Below are 20,488 nucleotides of genomic sequence, written 5' to 3' on the forward strand. Positions count from 1 at the left end.
GGAAAATGGGTCGGAGAAAAAACATCCGCTTGAGAGGTATACCCGAGACGGTTCCAGCAGAAGATCTGACCGATGCCGTACGCTGTCTGTTTGCCTCCCTTGTAGGTGAGGAGCAAGCCGCCGCCATCGTCATTGAAAGAGCGCATAGAGCTCTTAGGCCCAAACCGGCTGCGGGTGAACCGCCCAGAGACGTGGTATGTGCCCTCATGAACTTTTTGGACACCGCAGCCGTTCTGAGAGCGGCTAGGGAGAAGGGAGATGCATCCTTGGACGGCCATAAAGTGCTTTTGTTTCAGGACTTGGCGGCAAGCACGTTAGCCAAGCGCAGGAACCTGCGCCCATTAACCACGCTACTGAGAGAAAAGAAATTGCCGGTCAGATGGCTGTTTCCTTTCGGTATTAGCACCGCCATAGGAGAAAAGCAGTACACAGTGAGACTCCCGGAGGACTTGCCGCCTATATGGGAGGCCTTGGGATCAGAAGCCCTGGACATTCAATCATGGCTTCCTTGCGACCCGACATTGGACCTACCAAGTTTGCCACAGACGGAGGGTTGGCGCTTAGCCCAAAAGAAGAGATCTCCGATGAAAAGGAATCCCTAACCTGCTCCTTACAGGAGTTTTTTCTGGGTCCTCTCTGATTTGAGATCCCAGAGTCCGCCGATATTGGGATCTCAGCGGCCGCTGTGTCTCAGCCTTATAGGACTCAGGTTATATGTCTCCTACCTAATTATCCCTCCACTGCCTCTTATATATGTCTCTTCAGTTTATTTCCCTTGATTTATGTGATGTTCTTTTATCCTCTCTTGCTTTTTTTTTTTCTCATCCCTCCATTCATCTTCCTTATTTGCTTTCTTCTCCTTTCCCCCTGACTTATTTTCTGTTTCATCATCAGACCGCTATCTATAGTATAGTGTCCGCCGCCCGACTGTTTAATGTTGATCGCATATGGGGTCCAGTTCCCCTGTCCTTGTTTGAGCCCAAGGCGGCGGCACTATCCAGTTCTTCAAGGAGCTTGTTTCATAGACGCGCTCCTACTCTACATAAGGTTTTCATATGTCCACTGTTTGCCCTTCTGTGTTGGGCTTTAGTGTGTGGGTTCTGGCTCTTGGGTGTTTACACACTAATTTCCCCCCTGCCGGGGTCTGTGACCCCCTAGGTAGATATTACCTATTTAGTACCTGCCTTTATTATCTTCTCTAGATGTTATGTTCATATTTCTTGTTTTATTTGTTGCCCCGTGTCGGCCCCTCCTGGTCGCTTAGCTTTACTGCTCAGGTTAACTAATTTTTATCATGTCTGACTTAGGCTACTTTCACACTAGCGTTCGATCGGATCCGTTCTGAACGGATCCGATCATAATAATGCAGACGGAGGCTCCGTTCAGTACGGATCCGTCTGCATTATTTTAGCATATAACAGCTAAGTGTGAAAATAGCCTCGTACGGATCCGTCCAGACTTTCAATGTAAAGTCAATGGGGGACGGATCCGCCTGAAGATTGAGCCATATTGTGGCATCTTCAAACGGATCCGTCCCCATTGACTTACATTGTAAGTCTGGACGGATCCGCACGCCTCCGCACGGCCAGGCGGACACCCGAACGCTGCAAGCATCGTTCAGCTGTCCGCCTGTCCGTGCGGAGGCGAGCGGAGCGGAGGCTGAACGCCGCCAGACTGATGCAGTCTGAGCGGATCCGCTCCATTCAGACTGCATCAGGGCTGGACGGCTGCGTTCGGGTCCGCTCGTGAGCCCCTTCAAACGGAGCTCACGAGCGGACCGACGAACGCTAGTGTGAAAGTAGCCTTAAAGGTATTGTCTTTTAATGTGAATGGTATGAACACCCCGCAGAAAAGGAGCCAAATTTACCATTTGCTCCGAAAGGAGAGAGCTGACTTAGTCCTTCTGCAGGAGACCCATTTTAGACACCTACATATACCCAAAACGGTAAATAAATATTTTCCCGTATGGCATCATGCCTCCTACTCCTCAGCTGCCAGAGGAGTTTCCATAGCCCTAGGACAGAATTTTCCCTTTACCCTGGAGGCCAAATTAGCTGACCCTGATGGACGCTTTCTATTCTTAAAAGGTGAAGTAGCAAACACTATGTTTACTCTAGGTAACCTGTATGCCCCGAATAGTGGGCAGATCACTAGGCTGTTACACACCCTGGAGATCCTGAAAACGTTTAGGGAGGGATTCCTCATCATGGGGGGTGACCTTAACCTCACACTTGACCCTTCCATTGACTCGACCTCTACAGGTCGCCCTATCTCGAGAAGGCAGCTGAGGAGATTACTCATCGCTCTCAGGGACTTAGGGGTCTCGGATGTCTGGCGCCTCCTCCATCCTGAGGGAAAAGACTACACTTTCCACTCACAGACACATAATTCATACCAGCGTCTGGATTACATTTTCTTTGCAAATCACCTGCTGCTCTCGGTTACTGAGGCCAGAATAGGAAACATAATCATTTCTGACCATGCGCCAGTGAGTGTGAGAGTGAGATTCCACGCCCTACCTCAGAGATCCTGGGTCTGGAGGTTGAATGAGACGCTCCTGGAAGAAGAACCCCATAGGAAGGCTGTTGAGTTGTGTCTTAAAAACTACTTTCTAGAGAATGCTAGGGACCTTGCTAGTGGGACATCACTTTGGGAGGCTCATAAGGTTGTGGTCAGAGGAGAACTTATTAGCCTGGGCTCTAGTGCCAAGAAAGGTAGGCAGAAACAATTAGACTCTCTCCTTCAGCAGATCTCCACACTTGAAACTCTCCACAAGAAAACAAAAACAGAAGAGGTCCTGATGTCACTTAGGTGCTTGAGGCATAAGGTCACTGACCTTTTGAACATTCGAGCGGCTGGGACTCTGAAGACATTGCGCTTCAAACAATACCTTCACGGGAATAGGGGATCCAAATTAGTCTCCAACCTTATTAAGAGCCAAAGGAATAAGTCCTTTATCCAAGCCATCAAATCTGCCTCGGGCCCCCGACTCATTAATACCCCAGCGATAGCTCAGGAGTTCTGCTCCTTTTATTCGAACTTATATAACCTCCCGGTACCCCTCACTAGTCAGCAACTCGAGACACGCACATCGGAGTTCCTCAGCTCAATAAATACCCCGAGACTATCCGCGGATGATATACATCAGCTGCTTCAGCCGTTCACAATAGAAGAGGTAGAAAAGGTTCTAATGTCTATTCCCTCTGGCAGGAGCCCCGGGCCCGATGGTTTTCCAATCTCCTATTACAAAAAGTTTAAAGACATTTTAATCCCACATTTTGTTGCAGCATGTAATCTCCTCCTCACGGGTGGCTCTCTGACCCTGCAAGCCCAGGAGGTACACATAACGATTATCCATAAAGAAGGGAAGGATAAGAAGGCCTGTGGAAGTTACAGGCCGATCTCACTGATGAATAATGATCTGAAGTGGTGGGCTAAATTGTTTACCAGCAGGATGTCAAGGTTGCTTCCTGGGCTTGTGGGTGAACAACAGGTAGGATTCGTAGCAGGCAGGGAGGGCAGGCATAATATCAGTAGAGTGATACATGCGATTACCCATGCCATCAAAAATAAGTCCCCTCTTGTGCTTTTGGGCACAGATGTGGAGAAGGCGTTCGATAGGGTTAGCTGGGCCTATATCAGTAAAGTACTAAATGCATTTGGTTTCCCTGAAGACTTCATCAGAGCTATCTACACTTTATACTCTGCACCCTCTGCGAGAATACTGGTTAACGGCACCCTATCGAATGCCTTCCAAATAAGAAATGGTACCCGTCAGGGATGTCCACTATCCCCCACCTTATTTATACTCATCCTGGAGACGCTTCTTCTTAAGTTCCGCCAATCTCTCTCGATCAAAGGAGTGAAATTAGGTAGATACGTCCACAAGATGGCCGCCTTTGCGGATGATTTACTGCTCCTGTTGACAAATCCTCTAGAGGCTCTGCCGGAGGTTATGCAAGTTTTTGAATCTTTTGGGGTTTTATCAAATTTTAAGATAAATTTTGATAAGTCGGAGGCCCTTGGCGTTTCCCTCCCAGCTGCCTTACGTACTAAAGTTAAAGCCCTCACACCATTCAAATGGCCTACACAAGCAATACAATATTTGGGGGTGATGATCCCGGTGGACCCCCAAGTTGCTGTTTAGTCTTAATTTCCCCCCGTTGCTCTCCAAAGTCACCTCCGTTGTCTCAAAAAGTAGCTCTCCTTTGCTAACCTGGCTAGGCAGGAAAAATGTCCTCACAACTTACATCCTGCCATTGATAATGTACACCTTAAGAGCCCTGCCCATCTTGGTACCTGTTAGTTTCATTAATAAACTCAACTCCATCATGAGCAGATATTTGTGGAATAAAGGGCGCCCTAGAATGTCCTTTCGCCTTCTTTCCCGAAGAAAGAAACATGGGGGTATCTCCCTTCCTGACCTATCGACCTATATACAGGCTATTAGTTTGGAGAGGTGGCTTAAACTGGCCGGACAAGAGATACACTGCATGCATATAGACTTAGAGTTAGCCCTGTTGGGCAAGGAATTGTTTCACAAGCTATGGACACCCGAGAGGGCAGGAGAAGGGACTAAAATAGAAAGCGAACTTACCAGAGGAATGCTTCATGTTCGCCATAAGTCTATGGTATTAACATCTTCTCAGGACAGGATCTCTCCCTTGGCTCCTATCTCAGTCATTCCCACACTACTGTTCCCACGAATTAAACCCCCATCAGGCATTTGGCTATCTCTGTCACATCATAGATTAGGAGATTTGAAAGGATTACAGGCCTCTTCCGACTTCTATACTACTCTCTCAGGTGATCCTGCCCTTGGTAAGGACTTTATTCAAAGGAATGACTTTGAGAACGCCTGTAGGCAGTTTATGGTTTCTAAGTTCATCCCACTACCTGATCCGACATGGTTGGAGAACTATGTTCTACTGCCAAATCTGCCCCACAAGTGCACCACCCTCATTTATAGACATATTCTAAGTGCAAGAGACTCTAACGTGCCGCCCTGGGTTGCTGAGTGGGGAAGAGAACTCCACCTTGAATTTAATGACACTGATAGTAAATGGATTCAGAAATCCTCGCACAACTTTTTCAAGTGTATAAAAATTCAAGAAAACTCCGTCAAGATAGCGTTGCGATGGTATAGAACCCCTGAATATCTTTTTAAAATCCGGTTGCTCTCCACTGATCTTTGCTGGAGGTGTGCTGCCGCCACCGGCTCCTTGTCTCACATCTGGTGGTTCTGTCCTGTCATCAGGTCCTTCTGGGCAGATGTAGAATGTACCATTAACAAGATCTGTGAAATGACCCTGAAACTTTCAGCTCAGCTAGTTCTACTCTGGTTACCTACCCCAGATTTTCTCCCCGGAAAAAATAATTTGGCCACGCATTTGCTTATGGCCACAAAGCTCTTAATCCCAGTAAAGTGGAGATCAGTTGATCCACCAACATTAGAGATGTGGCGTGTTAGGGTCCACCAGATGTGCCAGATGGAGGAGTTGATAGGCTGGCCGTATCATACTAGAGATAGATTTTTGCAGATCTGGCAACCATGGTTAAATTATAGGGCAAGCCTTCTCAACTCTCAGCAGTGGGAATCTGATTAGGAAGTTGTGTAGATAGTTACTTCTTTTAATAAATATGTAGAACTCCATCATCTCTTCCTGTCTATCCTCCCTCCTACCCTTCCTTGTGATCATCTCTGGTGATGTATAGTCAAAATCTGTTTGTACCATGTCTTAGATAATATGAGCAGTATTAGTTCCATTGCCGTTCCTGAGCAGGATGCAAATTGCACTCCGGGTCGACACACTGTTGGGGCTGTTATCACCCCCTCCCCCCTATTGATATGTAACTGTTATTTACAATTGTATTGTTAGATCAATCACTTGATGGGCCTCTTAGCCCTAAATGAGTGGTTGTCGCATCCTAACCTGTATTGTTAGGCAATGCCTTTGATGATCTATGACTAGATTTGATTGAGATGTGACACACGCTATACTGCGCTACATGCTATTTGATAATCTTTGTTTGCTTGTCTAATAAAAAGAGATTTCAAACAAATGCCTGGGGTAATGACATTTGTGGATGTGGTTGCTGATGGTGCGTGCAAAGGTCCAGGTGCAGGGCGGGAGGCATCCGGGCCTGCACCTTTGACAGGGGATTGGCCAGCATGTAACACAGGGGAAGAGGAGGCAGTGGTGTGACCCGCAGACACAGATTGTGGACCCAGGCGTTCGGCCCACCTATTAGGGTGCTTTGATGACATGTGGCGGATCATGCTGGTGAGGTTGCTAGTGTTCACGCCCCGGCTCATTTTGGTGTGGCACAGGTTGCAAACGACTATTCTTTTGTCGTCCATACTTTCCTCAAAAAAGCGCCATACTGCCGAACACCTACCCCTTAGCAAGGGAGATTTACGTAAGGAGGTGCTCCGTGGAACAGTTGCGGGCCTGTTCGGTGGTGTCCGCCTTCTACCTTTTGCCACCTCACTGCCTCTTCCAGCCTGTTGCAGTGCTGCAGATCCCTCCCCCTCTGTACTGCTCTCTTTGCTCGGCTTGTTGCCACCTTATCAGGTTGGGTCAGTGATGTCGTCATCCAGCACCTCCTCTTCCACTTTCTCATTCTGATCATCCTCCTGATTTGTTGACCTAACCACAACCTCAGTGATTGACAACTGTGTGTCATCCTCTTGCTCAAACTCTTGAAACAGTAATTGCGGTTGAGTCATTGACAACTGTGTCTCATCATCATCCAACTCATTAAACACCAATTGTCGTTCCCCAGCATCATGTTCTTGTGACTTTGGATGCTCAAGAGGTTGGGAATCGGGGCACAAGATCTCAGGTCCCTCTTCAAGCGTGGTTGGCGAGAGGGCCAAATCAATTAATGGCGATGAAACAGAGGTCCTCGGAATATCAGAGTGTGGGATCACTTGTTTGACCAGACTGTAAATAGTGGGAGGAAGGAGGATCAGGGGATTGTGTGGACCAGACTCTTGGCTTAACCGACTGGAAGCACCATCTGCTGCAATCCAACCGACCACCTGCTCGCACTGGGCATACTTCAAGAGTGGTCTCCTGCGCCGCCCTGCAAACTGGGACATGAAGCAAGGTATCTGGATGATTGTTTTTCTTGTGCTCTGGCAGCAGGCACAGTTTCAATGCGCCCAGGGCCACGGCCTCTGCGTGCACCATCAGAATTATGGCCACTTCCCCGTCCCTTAATGCTCACTTTCTTCATATTAAAATGTTATATGTTGGGGGAGGTGAGAGATAACACCACTAAAGTGCTTAACCTGATTCACTACGCTGGGACCCGAGGCATCCCACTTTGTTTTTTATCTACTGACACTGAAAAAGCCTTTGACAGGGTGGGGTGGCATTTGGTTGTTCGCAGTGCTGCGCTATGTAGGAATTACAGGTCCTATGGCGACATGGATCCGAGCTCTGTATGAGTCTCCGTCCGCAGCCACGAAGGTAAATGGTGTGCTTTCTTCGTCTTTCGCGATCCGGAATGGGACCCGCCAGGGATGCCCCCTTTCCCCACTTATATTCATGCTTACTTTGGAACCACTCTTGAGGTCGATACGACAAAACCTGAATATATTTCGGGACTTTCGGTGGAGGGCAGGGAATTTAAGATTGCGGCATATGCGGATGATTTATTGTTCACGCTTACCAACGCCAGGATCTCATTTCCGAACCTGATGTCAGAATTCCACACATTTCACGACCTTTCTAACTTAAAAATCAACCTTCAGAAATCAGAGGCCTTGAATATATCACTACCGGATACTCTCCTATCCCATCTGGTCACATCCTTTCCATTCAAGTGGGCTTCTGGGGCAGTGAAATACCTGGGCACCTATATCCCCTCAGATCTGAAAGAGGTATTCCAGAGAAATTATACTCCTCTCAGAGATCGGATCAGAGAAGATCTTAAGCGGTGGTCGAAAGGCCTACACACTTGGTTTGGAAGGTGTGCTATTTTCAAAATGAACATCCTTCCACGTGTGTTATACCTCTTTCAGACCCTTCCCATTAGACTCCCAGCTAGCTTCTTTGTTAGGATCCACAGCGATCTATTCAGATTTATCTGGGCCAGGGGCAGTCCGAGATTGGCTAGATCCCTCTTACACGTTCCAAGGGACAAAGGAGGGTTGGGCGTACCAGACTTGCGTAAATATTACTCCGCCTCCCTGCTTCAATGAATTGTAGACTGGTGTTGGCACGCACAGTACAAACAGTGGGTATCTATCGAACAACTGTACTCGAGCTCTCCTCTGGCCTCCCTGCCCTGGGTAGATCAGAAATTCACGTCAGCTCTCTCTAATCATCCCACAATAGGGCCCACCATTGCACAATTTCATAAGGTCAAAGAATGTCCCTTGATCTCACCCTCTCCCTCTCCGATGCTCCCAATTCTAGGAAATCCCAGCTTCCCGGCGATTTGTCGGGGTGGACCTTTTCTGCAATGGTGCGTTAATGGTAGGTCTTGCGCCCCTATTTTTAGAAGCTCGGGCAGATGGCTTACGTACGACGAGTTACTGAATTTTACGGATCCTTGTCCCCTGGGATCTTGGAGATCTAGACAACTGGCACAATTCCTCTCTTCACTTCCGGCTTCCGCAGGGTATGACAGGTCACTTACCGTATTTGAGAAGACATGTGTTGGCTCGGGCGCATATAGACATTCCCTATCTGAGTGCTATCATACAATGGTGGCTCCTAGACAGGACTATCTTCCCCCTTATGCAACAAAGTGGTCGCATGATTTGGGAGTTGAGATCCCCCCTGACCATTGGCCCAAACTGTTCAGCCTGCTCTACAAGTCATCCATCGCGAGTAGATTCCCAGGAAGCGGGGTATAAGATTATGTCCAGATGGTATTATGTCCCGGTCAGATTACAGAAAATGTTTCCATCCGCGTCCACAGCCTCAACCGCGTCCCCAGTAACTCAACCCTGGGTTCGATGCTACACATTTTTTGGGAATGCCCCAGACTCAGTCTCTTCTGGCAGTCGATCCATAAAGCACTGTCCTCAATTTTTCAGTTTTCAATCCTGAACACACCTGGTTTCTTCCTATTATTTATATCGGATCTTCCAATAAGCGTGCTTCGTAAGTCTTGTCTCTGCTCTTTGGCGATTGCGGCTAGGTCTTGTATCCCTGCAAGGTGGAAATACTCTTCGTCTCCGAAAAAAAATGGCTACTGGATACAAAAGGTAGAGGAGATCCGGAGAATGGAGGAACTTACTTCGCAGCTGCGATCTAAACATAAAGCTTTTCTGGATGCTCACTCTGCACCCTTTTATGCTTCCCCCCCCCCCCCCACCCCCTTCCTCCTGTGGTACCTTCTCATCAGTGTTTTGTCTATGTCTAAGTGTAAAAGTTGTGATCTGTTTTATGTGTTTGTTTGTTCTCAATTGTCATCAATAATATATTAAAGATAAGTCCTTTTTGATCATATTTGTTAATGGGACAAGGAATGTCTTTTTTTTTCAGTGCTTTCTTGCAGTATACATGCGTAGACAAATATCTTGTATTTTAAAGGCGCATACCATCGGATACTGCAACTATTCCTTTATTTTGTAAGCTCAAGGTATGATCTTGACCTCTCATTGTAATGTTATGGTTTTGTAACATGCTAAGTACTTGGGCTACTTTCCCGATGCACTTTCTGTTTTTTGTTTACATTTAAATAAAGAATTGAAAAAAAAAAAAATATGTTATAAGGGACCGTACATAAGAAAATTATGGATAAATTATGGAAAAAATATATCTTTGTTGTCAGTAATATTTTTCCCAGTATCTTGGCCTGACACACACGCGCTATTGCAGCACAGATGTGACAATTTACTGCAGGGACCCTTTATAGGAAAAATGTGGATAAATTATGGAAAAAATATAATTGTTTTCAATAATAGTTTTCCAATCTCTTCCCCTAAAACACAGAAGGTATTGCTGAACAGATGTCAGAAGTCACTGCAGACACCCTCTATAGAAAAAAACTAATAAATTGCTAAGTATGGAAAAAAACAACCTGACTACTTTGCAAGATTAAATTGCTGCCGCCACATATAATAGTCCTTAAAAGGACTTTTGGGTCTTTGAAACGTTTAATAAATGCTATAAATGCTATATAGCACTCAATGACGTTTTTCCGGTCAGCCAATCACAGTAATACCAGTAGCCAACATGGCTACTGGCATTAGGCCTCATGCACACGACCGTTTTTCGGGTCCGCATCCGAGCCGCAGTTTTTGCGGCTCAGGTGCAGACCCATTCACTTCAATGGGGCCGCAAAAGATGCGGACAGCACTCTGTGTGCTGTCCGCATCCGTTGCACGGTCCTGTGGCCCCACAAGAAAAATATAGCATGTCCTATTCTTGCCGCCCGTTCCGTAAATTGCGGAAGGCACACTGTCGGCTTCCGTATTTTGCGGATCCTCGGTTTGCGAACAACAAAAAACGGCACGGTCGCGTGCATGAGGCCTTACAGTGATGGCAGTACTTACCTGCACATTTATTGGCTGCATAGCAGCCGCGAAACGTGGGAGGAGGAGACTCAAGCATGGCGCTCGGTCGAGTACCGCCATGTGCCGAGCATAGCGATGCTTGAGCCGAACAGGTATTCGGCCGAGCATGCTCGCTCAACACTAGTGTTCAGTGCTGAGACTTTTTTGTATGACCTCTTAAGGCTACATTCACAAGTGAAAAAAAGGCCATAAAAACGGACACACTCAGTTTTTTATGACTATTTTTCAACCATTTTTGCATCGCTTTCCTGGTCGTCTGGAAGTTTTGCATTTATTTTGAAGATGGTTTAGATGATTTTTATTTGCTTTTCTTATTTAATTACCCACCCCTGCAGTATACATAATGTCCCCCATAGTGGCCCCAGTTAGTAATAATGTTCCCCAGGGTGGTCCCCATCAGTAATAATTATTACTCATCCACTTGCAAGCGCAGAGACAGTTGCTCTTCATTTGGTGCTAAAGGACCTACACTCTCAGTGGGATGATGTCACCATGCGCTCCTAAGCAATAATACTGGGAGAGCATGGTGATGTCATCACGTTGGTAGCACAGATCCTTCAGCACGAAGAGAGACTGCTTTGTGTGTGCAAGCAGATAAGGCAATTTATTTTTATCCCTAAAAGGCCATTTACCACTAGTGTACCCATAATAAACGGCCATTACATGGATGCTCTCCTGTAGAGTGGCCATTAAAAAAGGTCACATTGATTTACATAGGGTCCATCTGGCAGTGAAAACGGCCACAAATAGGACATGTCCCATTTTTCACAAACACTATTCACTGGCCTTAAAAAAAAAAAAAAAAAAAAAATGGCCACGTGAATAGCGCCATTGACTTCAATTCATTCTAAAAACAGCTGTGTGCCATATTTCACTGTTGTGTGAACGTAGCCTTATCCTGCAGCCTTTCCCGATTACACAAACTACATATAGCGCCAAAGAATAATCCTGTGACCCGAACATCATCACTGCAGCTAGGACACTGTGCACACCGAGGTCTCTCCAAATCTCAGTCCCGTCACTGTCAAGTAAACAAACTGCATGGCCCACACCATAACAGCTTCCTTTTTTCATGCATTTATATTAAAAGGGTTGTCTCATCTGAGAGAATGGGGTCAGTTCACTAGGATATGCCCCTATTGTCTGGTAGGTGTGGGACCCACCGCTGGGACCCGCACCTATATCCTAAGCGGAGCCCCGAAAGTGGCGGAGGGTGCACTGTGCATGCGCAGCATTGGCTTGGCCATTTCCGTCAGGCGCATAGAAGTGAATGGGAACAGTGGCCGGTCATGCACAGTGCGATCCCATTCACTTCTATGGGGAGAGAGCTTGGTGGTGGCCGGACCAGAGTCCTCCTGCCACCACTTTGGCCCGCTCTGTTCTCAATATAGGTAGGGGCCCCATCACCCTAGTGATATGACCCCATTGTCTCAGATGAGACAACTCCTTTAACCCCTTAGTGACCAGACTGTTTTGGGCCTTACTGACCAAGCGTTTTTCTTCCTTTTTCGTGAGCTATAACTTTTTTATTTTTCCATCTATTTAGCTTTAGGAGCGCTTGTTTTTGCGGGCCAAATTGTAGTTTTTAAATGGCGCCATTTTTGGAGTACATATAGCTTTCTGATCAAATTTTAGTACTCTTTCTGTGAGAGAAATAGGAAAAACAGCAATACTGCCACTGCGTTTTTACATTATAAATTTTATGGCGTTAATTTTTCGTTATAAATAACATAATATGTTTATTCTCTGGGTCAGTACAATTACAGTGATACCAAATATAGTTTGTTTTACATTTTACTACTTTATTGCAATACATTTTTTTATTTTTTTGCATTGCCGCTTCCCAAGATCCATCGCTTGTTATTAAATTTTTTCGGTGGCAACTAAGAATAAATTAGCAATTCAGTTTTATTGAATAAATGAGTATTTTTCTACCACTTAATATTCCCACAAGGGGACTATAACAGACAGCTTTTTTTATTGCTTTTAAAATGCAATGCATTATCCCTATAGTACGTTGCATTTTAATGTCAGTGCTATTCTGACATTGACCAGCAGGCTGCGCCAGAGAGGAAATTACTTAAAGAGGACCTTTCACCAGAATAAAACTTCTAAACTAACTATACAGGCATGTAGAGCGTCACCCAGGGACCCCCCTGCACTTACTGTTATACCTGGGCGCCGCTCCGTTCTCGCCTCCGGTATCTTCATAGTTAGGCACCACCCAGGGGAACCTGCCGGCGCCTCCTTCTCCCATGCTGTAGCGCTGGCCAATCGCAGCGCTCAGCTCATAGCCTGAGAGAGAAAAAAGCCTCTCAGGCTATGAGCTTAGCGCTGTGATTGGCCAGCTCTGCAGCATGGGAGAAGGAGGCGCCGGCAGGTTCCACTGGGTGGAGCCTAACTATGAAGATACCGGAGGCAATAACGGGAGAACGGAGCGGCGCCCAGGTATAACAGTAAGTGCAGGGGGGTCCCTGGGCGCCGCTCTACATGCCTGTATAGTTACTTTAGAAGTTTTATTCTGGTGAAAGGTCCTCTTTAAGCCTGGTCTGGGGCCTACACGAGACCCCAGCCAGCCTTCACACACATCGGCATTTACGGGGTGCCGATGGGAGACAGAGGAAGTCCGCTCCCTCTGTCAGCACTTTACATGCGGCAGGCGCCACAGCCCGGATCAGCACTCCTGCCAGTATGGGCTGTTAGAGCCGGACCCCCACTCCCCGCTGCATGGGGGACCCGTGCAGCGCTTAGACTGGGCGCTGTAAAAAGCGGGCCGCTTAGTGACTGCGTTAATAACCCCATTGATAGCATGTCAAGGCGTGTAGGTGAATTTTTTAATGCACGTGTAAGAAATACCGATTTTTAAGGATTTTTGGGAAAATAATGTAAGCCATATATTGTATTGGTATCCTGTTCTCAGCAACTTCCTGGTAATTAGTGCCTATACTTGTCCTCTCAAAGCCAGTGAGCGAGTACTGTCTATCTGGACAACGGGCCATTAGCATCAAAGGTACTGTAGTTGTAAATTACCTAAAGAATGGAGAGAGAGAAAAAACCTGGAGGGTCCAGAGCAAAGACCGGGACTGGAGAGACACGAGAAGACCTCTGTATAGTAACTACACTGTACTGTAGAGGGATAGGAATATGTGGTTTAGTTACCAAATGGTCTTGGGAGTAACTTTATTATTAGTAGTAATTATTAGTAATTGTTACTGTGTACAAGTCTCTCCGTATGTGAGATTTATGTTTGTTCCTTTATACTCTCATATATACTCATCAATAATAATAATAATATCATTATTCCCACATTGCACAATATATCTATTTTTTTGTATTTGTAGAAGCAGAATCTTAGAGACCTCTCTGCTTTACTTAGTGGTCACTACTCACCTGGGCGGTTATCTGCAGGAATGTCCTCTGTACTCTGCTCATCGCCCCTCACATAGGTCTCTGTAGGATTAATATTGTTCAGATCTTCACCCGGATTCACAAGCTGTGAAAGAAATATTGTAGAAGTCATCAGACGGTTGGAGAAGTCGTGTGGAAGGCTTTATACGACCTGAACAGACTACCAAAAATGACCGGACAGCAGGAGTTATCTGACCCAAATATCTGCAGGTCTCCTGTATAAATCCAATCTGATTGCTTCATTATTCCAACCAGTTTGCAATGCAGGGAGAGTAGCCCTTATATTCCATCCCTAACATTACATTGTGTATATAACATTACATTGGTTGTGCACCTGTTGCCCTTGCTGGCCGCCCCAGGACTGTGAAGCCGGTAAGCTAAAGTTCTTCCGATCTGTGGCTTGTTTACCTCCTAGGAATGGGCATAATTATCTGCTCTGCTGCAGCCAATGACTGGATTCAGGGGTAACATGTCCACAAGAGACACATCCCCACTAAAGCCAGTCATTGGCTGCAGTAAAGCAGGTGACCATGTCTGTGTCGGCGAGGGAGCAAACAACATTTACTGGAAGATGGGCACACAGGAGCTGCACACATAACCAGAGCTGAGGGTAGCAGGTACGTATGACTCTTTCCATAGTAGAGGCTGCGGACACATGTGGAAAGTTACTTATTCCAGAACAAACCCTTTAATGCTGTCTTCCTGTTCTATCTAGAAGTTTTGGGATGACTGCAGGCATGAAGATACTGTACCTAGTATAAGGGACAGGGGAGAACACAGGAGAGGTGAGAACTGATTATCTGTCACCACTAGAACACCCTGCTTATCACTGTCTATAGTATAAGGACAGGAGAGGTGAGACCTGATTATATTATATGACCATTATTAGTACCTTCCAAAAGCCACTGCACCTTTTTTTTTAACAAACGCTGCACGACTAGATTTATCGCATGTATCATTCAGGGAGCAGGTGTTATTTCTCCCAAACACAAAGCAGCCACAATGTTCCTGCAATTGTCTCTGACCACCTTGCCCAGTTGGAGTTAGGTGAGGAGACAGCCAGCGCGGTTGTTTGCTGCATGATGCACTTTAGAAAGTATTTGGCTATGTGGCTACTATCACCCAGGGAGATCAGCTCTAAAACGGCATGGCACAGCTTCACAGGATAGGAAGAAGGGGGAGAGGGAGCGATGTTCTGCCCTGCTTCTGTTTGGGACAGGAGGATATCCATGGAGGAGACGGATAAGTGCCTGGTGTTGGAACAAACGTGGAGGTGTCAATAGGACCTGGCCTTCTTGCTACAGTGCTGCCTCCCTGCAAAAAATATTCATCTAATGGGCTGTGAAAGGCATGAACTGTTCCAGTCCGTAACCGTTGCTCCAGGTGTCCATTGTGTGCACCTTGCTGCACAGCTAGAATTGCAAGGAGCGGCCTACATTCACCGCCACTTGAGAGTACAAAGCAGGGATGGCTTTTTTAGAAAAAATACCAGCTACTGTATATAACTTCTAGTGAGGCTGAGCACATGCCATTAGCCCCCTAAAGGCAACAGAATTGTTTCTTGGCCACACATTACATTATCGATGGCTGATAGAATAGGAGGAGGCATAGTCTGAGCAGGAGAAGCAGTAACTGATGATGATGACTTGGACACAGTATTGCATGTGAATGTCGCCTGGCTGCCACAAAGGAGACCGGGAGAAGGAGGAATATCTTGTTGTGGTAGCTGGCAGACACCTCTGTCACTCCCATGGCTTATTGTAATCTGGCAGATCTTGCACAGGGCATTGCTTTTGTTTTCCAGCACCGTGGAGAAGAACTGCCAGACAGGAGATACTTGCACACTCCACACAGAGCTAGCTGCAGCCGAGCTTGTTTTAGGTCTGACACGTTTTCAGCCTGCGACCATAGTATCATCAGCATCACCAGTTCCCAAGCTGACAATACTAGAAGCTGATCTGGCCCTGGCTGGTTTTGGGAGGTTCTAACTGTATGTTGCCTTCACTCTGTATTGCTGCCACTGCCACCATCCTCTTCCTCTGATGTTACCTTCTTCTCAGCACCCTGATCTTGTTCCAACATACAATCATTGTAATAGTCCTCAACCTCCCAACCATGAAAACTGTGATATATCATCATGGGCTTCCTAGCCCCCTCCAGATTACCTGCTTTATACTTGCCTTAAGTTCCACTGCTGCTACCACTGCCCCTACCACCATGAGTGCAGCTATAGGTGCCACTACTCCTACCACCACAAGCACAGCTATGCATGGGGTGTGCCTCCTCCCCCGAATCTCCTGCTCATGGTAGTCTAAACGCTGAGCCAAGCAGTCCACAATTCCATCCTCCGTGTCCTCAATAATATTAGGAGCCAAGGAGAACTGTGGCCAACTACTACTACTCCTGGCAGTTACTGATACTGCTGATACTACATATATTCTGACTCTGGAAGGACGAGGCATGGGAATTTCGTTTTGCACTCTTCCATTTCTCAGACATTTTATTATGAGGCCTATAAATGAAACATCAGGAGTTTGGTACACACCGATTATTTAACAGTACAAGCAAATTGGTAAGTGTGTTTTTTTATTATTTAAAAACAGTGGCACAATTAAATGTCTCTCCACTTCTACAAACACACTCCACACTGGTATTGACAATTTACTTTGGGAAAAATGCAGTGAAATGTCAGGGGTTTGGTACAGACAGATTATTTAATAGGACAAGCAAAATGGCAAGTGTTTTTTTGTAATTTAACCCCTTCCCGACATAAATTACGTACTACTACGTGACTTCCCGCATTTTGACATAATAGTACGTCATGGTGATCTGGTGGGCACTGGAGCGGTGCGCACCCAATCACTGCAGGGGTCCGGCAGTCCCTGACAGTAATGGCCAGTTCGCAGTGTTCGCCGACGAACACATGCGATCTGCCATCTTCACTCACAAGTCCGGTGCTGCAGAGGTAAGTCTTTACCTGTGCCTGCGCCGCGAGCCGCTCTGAAACACATGCTGTAACCGGGAGCAGGCAGTTCCGAGAACAGCCCGATGAAGGCGGTTAAAGAAAGTGGCACAATTAAATGTCTCTCCACTTCTACAAGGTTTAGACTCTAGTGTAATGGATAATGTAGAGATGATATCTTCAGCAGCATGATATGTTTAGGGACATACAGAAGACAAGGAGGAGCAGCTGGTGGGGAGGGAGCTCTCCAGAGGGATCTGATAAATGATGCTGTAATCTTGTAGATCACAGGATGTCAGCCACACAGGAGAGAGACAGCAAGCCTCAGACTGGAGGTCAGACTAGAGATCACATGACCAGCTATCCATAATCAAAGGTTCAAAATGGATGGATGCATCTGAGCAGCTGGAAAATTGTGCGCTGTCAGATCACAGTTCAGCGTGGCGGGAAGTAGACCAGGGAGGGTAAGTGAGTCTGCGAAGTGGCAGTGCCGTCCGGAGCTCGAGAGGCAATTTAATTTTTTATTTCATTTTAAATGTCTGATCTGAGGTCTGATTAGAGTCTGATCTGAGGCTGATGTACGCTGGGGGTCTGATAGGAGGGTGATTTGAGGCTGATGGAGGTGGGGGGCACATCTGAGTCTGAGAAAGGGACAAAGGCAGGGACATTTGGGAAGAAAGAGGCAGAGACAGTGGCAGGGAGCGTGAAAGCTGGGTGAACCCTTCTTTAGACCCCTCTGGGTTTAGCTTGGCTGCCATTATGTATGGCCCCCGAACAATGTTACTAATATCCAAATGGCCCTCGGCAGCAAAAAGATTCCCCACTCCTGCTATAAGGGGTGCAGTCGCTACTGGGCCTTGGAGCCCGAGGGGGACCAAAGACCATTGTGCCACATAAGAAGACACAGGTACTATACAAAGTTCATGAAGGTCAAGTTACATCTCTGGCTGGAGGGAAGGAGTAAGGTCAAGAATTTGGCTTGGGGCAGGGGATGCAGTTTCAATTTTCGCCTCGGGCAGCAGGAAGGCTATGTGTTTCCCTGCCCCTGGCCACAAAGCACTGAGGGAAGGGGGCTCCAAGCTGAACTCTTGCACCAGGGCACATGAGCCTTTAGCTCCGCCCCTGAATATTATATTATACTCTATGCAAGTAAGAAGGATGACTTGCATCTACATGTGCTAGAATAGAATCCGTGGTATGATCTTGGTACTGCCATTCTGACAGTTAGGAGACACCAGGAAACTGCAGCCTAGACCAGTGATGGCTAACCTGGGCACTCCAGCTGTGGTAAAACTACAACTCCCAAAATGCCCCCCTTGCTTGGCTGCTCTCAGAACACTATAGAAATAAATGGAGCATGCTGGGAGTCATAGTTTCACCACAGCTGGAGTGCCAAGGTTAGCCATCACTGGCCTAGACTATAATACCTTTGAAAATAATGATGCATTTATCTCCTGATGTTCATGTTCAAGCTGACAATCCGGGCACAACTTTGGTTGACTATTTGTAGTATTGCATTGTCCCGGTCTGTGACCTCTCAGAAAACTGTTGTGCCACTCTTGTGCAACCACAAAAGATCTGCAGCAGTTGACAGAGAAGGCCATCTAAAAAGTCTATACAGGCAGAAAATAGTGAGAAGATCCAGACAACATGTAATGTCTATGGTCAGCTGTAATCGTGCCATCTCCATCTTTCTCATTATACTAGGATAAAACATAATACTGGTGGATAAAACAAGACTGAAGACAAGATCTTCACAGTCTTCTACAGATCATGACCAGCTATCCATAATCAAAGGTTCAAAATGGATGGATGCATCTGAGCAGCTGGAAAATTGTGCGCTGTCAGATCACAGTTCAGCGGATAAAACAAGGTGGATAAAACAAGACTGAAGACAAGATCTTCACAGTCTTCTACAGATCATAGGGAATATTTCACAAGACCTTATCTCCATCTACCTGATCATCCTGTGGGACATTGTGATGTTCTTCTGAACCATCTTGTAGAAGAAGAGGACTGGGACATCTCTCTGGTGTTCTTCTCTCTGCCTTAACTGTAGGAAACACATCCAGTGACTGAATTCATTTCTTACATACAGATAATGAGAGGACATGTGTATTTAGTCATGTCTATTACCTGGTGATATGAGGGGCTTGTGATCCTCCATCATGATGCCCTTATATCCATCTACCTGATCATCCAGTGGGACATAGTGATGTTCTTCTGAATTATCTTGTGGAAGAAGAGGACTGGGACATCTCTCGGTTGTTGTTCTCTCTTCCTTAACTGTAGGCGTTTCAGAATTAGGATTAGATCAGCTGATCAGCCATGTTGTCTTAGTTATACATCTTGGGTCACATTTTAAATGGAGGTCTTAAAGCCCTAAGCTGGTGGTGGTTCCGCTGAAGTTATGAAGAGGCGCAGGCCTCTCCATAACTTCAGGGCTTCCAGCACCAGTTCTAAATGTAAGTGTCACGGCCTATGGTGTGTTTTGTGACACTTTCCTTCACTTGGTTGCCCGTGGCAACGTGTGGTGTTGTGTGCATGTGGTGGCAGTGTCTCAGCCCTATGGCTGATCCCCAGGACACGATTGCCACGCATGCCGTTCCCCGCGGCAACAGGTGAAGTGTGTGTTTATGTGTGTACTTCCCCTTTAAGTGGCTGTCTTCCCTTGCCTTGTGTTGGAAGGTTTAATTCCCTTCTGTGTGTGTGAACACTGGGTGTGTCTGTTGGGTGTGGCTACTTGGGCCTATAAAGCCTCAGTGAATATCACTAGTCTGAGGGGTACTTCAGCCATGGCTAGCTGGAGCAGCCGCCTGTGTTATTCAATCTGCCAGTGGGGGCCACCCTTGTGGTCATAGGTTTATGTATGGTGTTTAGAAGATGTTTGTTTGGTCTCTTTGTTATTGCAGCATATGGTTTCCTGGGTTCCCGTGTGATGTCTGTTGTGTGCTGTGCCCTTTGTGTTGTTGTGGACAGCAGCACTTGTACATGGGTTCCAGGTTGTGTGTCTGTGGCAGGTAAGTGTGGTACTAGTCTCACTTACCTGTCATTGCCATATGTCTGTTCATGTTCCCCTTTCTATGTAGTTTGGCCAGTGAGACTCCTGTTCGTCCGTATCTAGGAGGAACAGGTAGTCTTACCCTGCTCTTAGTCCAGGGCCACCCTGAGGGCTAGCAGAGACTATTATGTTCCGGTGTATGAGCCCTCCTACCATCAGGGTTGGCTCATACGGATAGGAGACAGGGTCAGAATTAGGGATGTGTAGGAGGTGACCTCCTCCCCGATTCCTGTCCTGGCCTGGCATTGACCACCCGCCTTCTTATACCGCACGGCTGAGGGTTTTCCCCATCCTCAGCCGTGACAGTAAGACAGCTTCCAAGCTGTCTTACATTTAGACTCATGCATGCCGACAATTGTAGACCTGCCGCCCCTCATTGCACCGACATCTGCGCCTGAAATACGTCCAATTTAGGCTCATTTCAGAACGGCAAAAGACAGTTTTTACTTTGGTCTTTTGCTTAGCTAAAGAGTTAATAACCATTTTGAAGTGAATACTGAGTACTTTTAGTATTAAC

The sequence above is a fragment of the Bufo gargarizans genome, unplaced genomic scaffold (genome assembly GCF_014858855.1).
Source record: "Bufo gargarizans isolate SCDJY-AF-19 unplaced genomic scaffold, ASM1485885v1 original_scaffold_1487_pilon, whole genome shotgun sequence".
Classification (NCBI taxonomy): domain Eukaryota; kingdom Metazoa; phylum Chordata; class Amphibia; order Anura; family Bufonidae; genus Bufo; species Bufo gargarizans.